Source organism: Pinus tabuliformis, chromosome 3_2 (assembly GCF_031772625.1).
Source record: "Pinus tabuliformis cultivar Carrire ecotype Pingquan chromosome 3_2, CPIR1, whole genome shotgun sequence".
Lineage (NCBI taxonomy): Eukaryota > Viridiplantae > Streptophyta > Pinopsida > Pinales > Pinaceae > Pinus > Pinus tabuliformis.
In genome coordinates, this window is record NC_142302.1 from 809,545,324 (window position 1) to 809,553,261 (window position 7,938).

At 34.9% G+C, this 7,938-nt stretch overlaps 1 pseudogene; it reads right to left on the reverse strand.

Moving 5' to 3' along the window:
* Positions 1-243: 243 nt before the first annotated feature.
* LOC149183080 (cold-responsive protein kinase 1-like) lies at positions 244-6,731 on the reverse strand (annotated as a pseudogene).
* Positions 6,732-7,938: the final 1,207 nt, after the last annotated feature.

Consider the following 7,938-nt stretch of genomic DNA (forward strand, 5'->3'; position numbering starts at 1 on the left):
TAATGTGTATATACTATCAATTCATTAATGTGCTGGACTATATATATCATACAATACTATCAATTCATTAATGTGTATATACTATCAATTCATTAATGTGCTGGACTATAAATATCATACAATACTATCAATTCATTAATGTACCAGGCAATATATCCCAACCCAATTCATTAATGTACCAGGCAATATATCCCAACCCTTAAATTTAAGCCAGTACAAAATTGAAATATACGGCCTAACGCGTTAATGGTTGCCAATAACACTACGCGAAATATAAGAGGATGCTTGCGTGTACAAACAAGGAAATAATGTAGCTGCAAAACCTGAGTTTGCAGATTCTGATGCGGGAATGAAATTCGTAGGTCTTCCTCCATCCGCACCAACGAGTGTCGGTTGTGTGGGCTGAACGGTACGCTCTGTATTGTTGGTTAACATCGATACAACCTCTGACATTGCTGGCCGAAGCGCCGATGAGCCTTGAGTACAGAGAAGCGCAATTCTTATCACCTTTTATATCTGCTCTATCGGGTACCGCCCTTCCAGGGATGGGTCAACAATATCCAAAACGTGATGGTGCTGAAATTGATTCCAAGCCTGCACCATACGCAAAATCATCACTACATTCTTTTGAATTAAGTGATGGTTCACCATCAGCCTCTTATCATAATCATCAAACCAAACTTTTCTACTACATTGGATACCCACCCACTCCAAAAGAAGTTGCATAGAGGTATCCAATCTTCTATCAACACACTCTCTCCCACACACGATCTCAAGAACCACAATCCCATAACTATAAACGTCAGCTTTTTCCGTTAACTGACGATGGAGAATATACTCAGGCGCACTGTAACCTCTGCGTGATAACAAATTTCTGTAACCTAAAATGAATGCCTGGATTTAACCGCTGAGAAGATCTTTTAAGAATAAGCAAAAACTGAACTGCAGAACTTACAATGCTAATAAGTGAATAAACGGATTCAACAACTTACATTGTTCCTCCCACTTTGGTAGAAACATGGGTTTCGCCTTCTGGAAAGAATCTAGCCAACCCGAAATCTTCTATTTTAGCATGAAATTTGTCATCTAGAAGTATCTTGGGACATTTGATATCTCTGTGTATAATGCGAACATCGGAATCCTCGTGTAGATATGCAAGTCCTCGTGCTGTGCCCACTATAATCTTTAAACGATTTTCCCAACTCAAAACATTTCGTATCCCTCCTGTGCACATCCATCAAAAGCATTTGAAAACAACCTGAATCTTGGAAAAATGCACACTATTGATCAAAGCAACCAACCGAATAAATGCTTGTCGAGACTGTTATTTGACATGAATTCGTAACCAGCAAGCGTTCATGCCCTTGCCCGCAACATCCGAGCAAACGAACAAGATTACGGTGACAGACGCTGGTGAGGAGCTTCACTTCTGTCAAAAACTCCGCCGCAGCTTCAGGAGTCTGCCTTGCATTCAGTTTTTTAACCGCGACATCCGTACCATCAGGAAGATTTTCCTGCTTATCGATTAAATCGTTAGAATTAATCTGAAAACATCGCTTACATTTGGACAAAAACATAAAATCCGCTTTTGGTATTATACCTTATAAACTTCACTGAATCCTCCTTTGCCGAGCATATTGTTTCTGTCAAAGTTCCCAGTCGCTGTTCTCATAACTTCGTAATCGAAGAGAAATCGCTCGAAATTTTCCTCGCAGCAAAATTCTCATCTGCGCGGAGCATGATAAAAACAATTTTGTAATGATTGTCGAATACGACAAAATTAAAAACTCCAAAGAATTTATGACGGAAACAGCTTCAATGAAAGGATATATAATCGCCCGTTCTATCACTGCCCTTTCGGTGACTAATATATCGACAGAAGAGTATCGAGCACATCACTGCAACCAGAGCTGCTTCGCAAATGCTTCCTAACAATATAGGCACTACTTTGGATGACGATTTCCGTGGAGATGGTGTTAAATTAGGCCATGCTGCGGATAAAATGAAAACAAAGCAATCAAACATACGTGTTATAGGAGAACCAGAATCCACCAGCAAATAATGGAAGCAAATATATAAAACTCATACGGTAAGTTTGGTTGTCTGTGAAAAAGGAGTAAGTTGAGTAGCGCATAATCACGACTGGGAACACAGATGAGTAATTGATTCTGAGCTTCTGCTAGGCATCGTTGGCAGCTACTATTGGTAAGGGTGGGCCAACACTGAGCGAGACCATATAAGGAGCCATCAATGGAGCCAGTCGCATAACCGTTATTTACAGAAGCGTTTTCTATGAGTTTCCTGGATAGGAGAGTGGCTCTCTGAAAGAAGGTATATGGGTCGCTGCCATTTGTGGAGTCGCAGAGGTGGGACTCCCCACCAGTGATCAAATTTGAAGGGTAGGTCTTAATTTTATTTAGAAGGTCGAAGAAGGGCGCACATTCAAGTCACAGTTCTATAATGAAAAGCATAAAAAAAGGAATCAATTCAATTGACAACAGTAAATTGTTTTCAATTTTTTTTTTAACACATGGTGAATCAGTAATAGTTTGGAACTAATGTTGTGAGTTCGAAGACAACATATTATTGGTTGTTGATGTCTTTACAATGTTGCAAGCTGCAAGATATTCCTCAGTTTATCAAGAACAATAACCCCTTTCAACACAACCTGCAAGTCTAGTATTCATCATACAATTCATAAGCATTGTAACTAACAAGTGACAGGCCAACTGTGTTCATAACATTTATGTCCGCCAAATGTTATGTTTTATGTCTTTTTCCTTGAATTACTATTATATTAAATAGACATTGGTGTAATAACATCCAAAAAAAGTTAGTTTGAGATGAAAGAAAAACTTTACATCTCAACATGCAGTGGAAGAAAACATGGGGCAGAAGAGCCTCAATAAGATTTCACAGCACAAATTCCACTGTGCCAAGAGTCATTTGATGTGGTATGGGAAGTTGCTATAGTGAAGAACATATGTGTAAGAAATACAATGTTATCCAAATAGTAAAAAGAAATTCTTTCGATGCATGATCAAATTATGGTTAATGGGATTTGTAATTACAAACATGTTACATTGCACTGAAAGAGTGCTTTTGGTAGTTTTGGAACGATAAGTAAAATAGATGTGGCATTTGAATAAAGAATCTAGGGAGATGGAACTCCTTGTTGCTCTAAGGAATGGTTATATTTTACATCAATTCAACTTCCTCAATAGGACATGTTTTCCATCTGTGGGCCATTTTGCTCAGATAGCCAGATTTCTTCAATTTTTTGGGAGTCACTGGGCCATTTTGGTCAGATAAACATGTTTCCAATAGTTTCTGGGATTAACTAAGTATCTTTGGTGGAATAAATACCTTCACCCACACTCAGCACCTTAGCCGAAGAGTTATTCCTTAAATGTTACGCAACTAAACTAAACTAAACTTTATGATAATACTCACAAAGTTAAGAAAAACATGCTTACCACATCAGAGCATTTTTTTCTTTGATAAAAGAAACTCTTCTCCCTTGCCTTACAACATCAAGAATGGCCCCTTTTTAACATGTTTGTTGCCTTCTCTGTTATCTGGACTTCGTGCAAACGACAATTCTGCCCTTCTTTATCTGTTTCATTTCAACAACTTATAGTTCCACTCTTGGGGGCCAGGAATTCCCTTACTACAACTACTTTCTATCATGCATATTTTGTAATGTCTTGATGCCTTTGATTTTGTGGTTTGACATTTATCTTGTTGTATCATTACTTCTTGGCCTTTGTACTAATTCACCTAGAGAAGGAACTTGTACTAATCTATTTGGAGTAGGAATCCGTGTTTCCTCTCACTAGACTTCCCTTCCAACAAGAATAGCTTGAAGACCTATTGATCTGCATTTACAATAGAATATATAATTGTTGCATATGGTAATTAATCTAAACTCAAGGCATGCTTTTTGATCTTCTATAAATCTTCAATTGCCAGGGTTTAAAAGGCTTCAATTTTTGATATATTGAACTTTTCTTTTATACAGTGATTCCAAGTTCAAATGTAATAATTCTCCAATGCTTCACATGTCATTTCTTATATGTTGTTTGAGACTTTGCAAGATTAACAATTTTACTTAATGTTAGAATCTTTCCATTGAGCACACCGTATATGTATATATATATATATATATATATATATATATATATATATATATATATATATATATGTGGATATGGTACACTGTTCAATTCAGTACCTCCATATATATATATATATATGTATGTGGATATGTTACACTGTTCAATTCAGTACCTCCAGATATATATATATATATATATATATATATATATATATATATATATGTGTGTGTGTGTGTGTGTATGTATGTGGTACATTGTTCAATACAGTTCCCCCAATTCCAACAATGTTGTATGGCAAACTTTCATTCTCGCTCGTAACACGTTTATGATAGATTGCTTCTCCTGTGCATACCAAAATTTCTTCTATAACTTCACTATATCAGTATTTAGCACAATGCTTAATTCAATACCTCAGTTCTTCCAATTCCTTACAAGTAAAATCGTCAAAATTGAATCTATTGTAACATCTCACACTTACAACTATTAATTGTGAAGCACTAGTATAGCTATTCTATGTGGTCAGGGGTGTAACTATTCTATGTGGTCAGGGTTTTACGATATTTTCTATCAAATTTGTTTGGCAGAAATTTATTAGAATCATGGTTTGATTTTTTTTATTGAATCTAAATACACACAAACACACACATATATATAATATTTAATCTATTTATATATTGATAAATAAAAAAATATAATCTAATAAAAATGATTTTGCTAAATTCTAATTAAAAATTCCAAAACATGATATAACACTATGGATCATCGAAATAACATATTCAACAAAAATTGTTTTACCAAATCTCCATTAAAAACTCTAAAACATAGTATAACCACACCTTGCTATTGCTTAGCACATAGACTTATAAATGAAAAGCTATTAAGTCGTCCTGATTTTTACCATTATCAAACATAGATCTATTAAGCCTTAATTGTTCTTATTAGTAATAGATAAAAATAATAATGACAGAATTTGAAAAAAATGTAGCTTTCTGGTGAGATAATTGCTCATTGAACAAACTGCACCAACGGGAGCGGAATCATGAAAAATAGGAGCGGAAGTCTAGAGAAGTTGGGAAGGTACCTTAGAATGATTTTGCTTTAGAAAAATAGTGCTTACCGGAACCTTTGTACAGGAAACTCTCCACACTACACACTCGCCAAAGTTGCTGAAAACAAGAAATGAACAAACAAATAACCTTACCAATGTTGAAAACAATTAGATGAATTATTGTTCACAAAAAAATCAAATCGATAAACACCACACTATACACTATACAGTACCTTAAAAATATGACTATGTAGTAGTATTCCTACTATTCAGTAGGCGCTTTGCACCTAATGCTCTGCCGTGGACGTTGGAATCAAGAAATTATGGTAGTATTCTTACTATTCACTAGGTGATTTGCACCCAATGCTCTGCCCTAAACGCTGGAATTAAAAAATTAAAAACAAACCGACAGAGAAATGTTAATCCAAAAACACCTACAAATAACAAATCATTGAAATAAAAACCAAAAAAATTAGATATTCCAATTCCTCTTCATATTAATATGAAGAAAGTACAGATCTCTCTTACCTTATCCATCCATTCAACAGAGGAACAACCTAATGTGTTTCACTTAAATACCTTTGTTTCCGAAATGTTTTCCTCTTCGTTCTGCGCTGGCTAGCCCTAAGTGGTCAATATCACAAATCTGGAGTGTCACCGACTTTCTGGAAAGCTAGCATGGAAAGTTTTATTCCATTTGAATCTAGTTTTACTTCATTTGAAGCTATCATGGAAAGATTTATGCACAAATTAGACAACGCAATTCAAAAGGAAACTCTTGTTTTTGAAATGGGAGTAATTTGGAAACTGTGGTTCCTGAAACGGTATTTAACATCAATTGAGAAAAGAAATTTATAAATTTAAGTATTGTAATTCGTGATAGACCCACACTGCACACTGCAGTGACAGTTGGAAATTGAAAATCTCAGAGCCTGGACTTCAGAAAAAATGAAATTAAAAAAAAAAATAGACCGTTTCACAACTTAACGGCCCTTCTTAAAAAGTTTTATAATATCATTCCAATTTCTTTTTAAAATGGCAAAATTGAATATTTTTTTTGACTAATAAAATTTTTACCCTACTTCTGTGACATGCCAGAGGCCCTTTGAAGGGCTCTGATGTGTTCAAATTTGATCGCTGCTCCCCACGGTCCACATCCTGACCGTAAAAGTAGTATTTTCATAGCGAAGTAAACAACCGTCGAGATGAATCCGACCACCATTAGATCGGGGGCAGTATACCTTTGCTTGAGTCTCCGCTGCCGTTACGCATTCTGAGCATTCGTGGGCGCTTAAGTACTTTCGACACACTTCGAGGCGGTACAAAGGATCCGTTATTCCAAATTTGTTTTGCGTTGAAGTAGCGAAGCCGTTAGAGGAGATATTTAAGCGGAGGAATGTAAAGACAGCATCTTGATTTTCCTGAAACGCTGTGGCACTAACATATAAATACGTTTTTTCGTCGCTGCACCCATAGCCTAACTGTGCAGACTGGGGATCGTCTGCTGCAACGACAACTGCAATCATCATGGCCACCAGAAACGGAAAATGGGCAACCACAGCCATCAGTCGAGCCAACAACCGATCTCTGGAACAGGAACTAACTTGATCCTTAGAGGAAGTCATGTCCAAAAGCAAAGATTCAGAGTTTAGGTAAAGTCATGTTAGCGGTTTAGGTAAAGTCATGTTGAAATTATTGCAGGGACCACTGGCTTTTTCTATGGCCTCACGTATCCGAGAACTGTTTAGCTGAAATCGACGAACAATCGTTTATGGCTTTTTCTTTGGCCTCAAGTATCGGAGAATTGTTTAGCTGAAATCGACGAACAATCATTTATTGGCCCTAGAGAGAAATATAAGTGACTATTATTATTTATTAGTAAGTAAATGGGTTTATTTATTATTATTATATTATTTAAAAAGTTATTATTAATTTGGTTTTTAAATTTGAATGAATTTTTAATTAATAAAAATTATTTGGATTATATTAATTTTTTATTATTATTTATTATTTTAATATTTTTAAAGTAAAAAATGTGATGTAATCAATTTGAAAGATTATTTTAACTATGGTTTTGGTTTGGAAAATTGGTTTTGAAATTTTTTAGTGTGAGTATTTTTTTGCTTAAAAAGGTTTTGAGTATGAATTCAAATTTTTAGGTTCATATTTTTGGATCAAGAGATTTTAAATATTGGTTTAAATTTTTTGAGATTGATGTATATTTGGAGATATTTCTAATACTACAAAAATTACATTAATCTGAATTAGTATGCAAATGTGATGTTTTTTAAATTTATCTATAGTGTTGGCCACCATGGTATAAAAAAGGTTGCCATGTTATGAAGTTCACCTATAATACTCTTATCATGCTATTAGAAGGTGTTATGTTATTGCCTTTTATTTATGCATTATATGAGAAGATGTCATGCCGTTGCTTGTTATTCATGAATGGTATGAGAAGTGCTATGTTTTCTCATGCATATAAGGCTCTAGAAGGTCCAACATAGTAACTCTAATTGAGGATGGAGGAAGTCAAAAATCTATCCTTATTTAAATATTAGACAAAGAGAGGGATTTCATTGTGTGTCATTATATTTTTCCTATAGTTATGAGGTCAACTAAGAGTTGGAAATTAGAGTGTAGAACAAAGAAATGATAAGATTTTGTAACAGCCTTACATACCACATATGATACATTTTATTTTGTATTTGCATATTTCCATACAAGAGAAAATAGAGTAGACTAGGTTTTCTCCCATAATAGGTTTCCAAG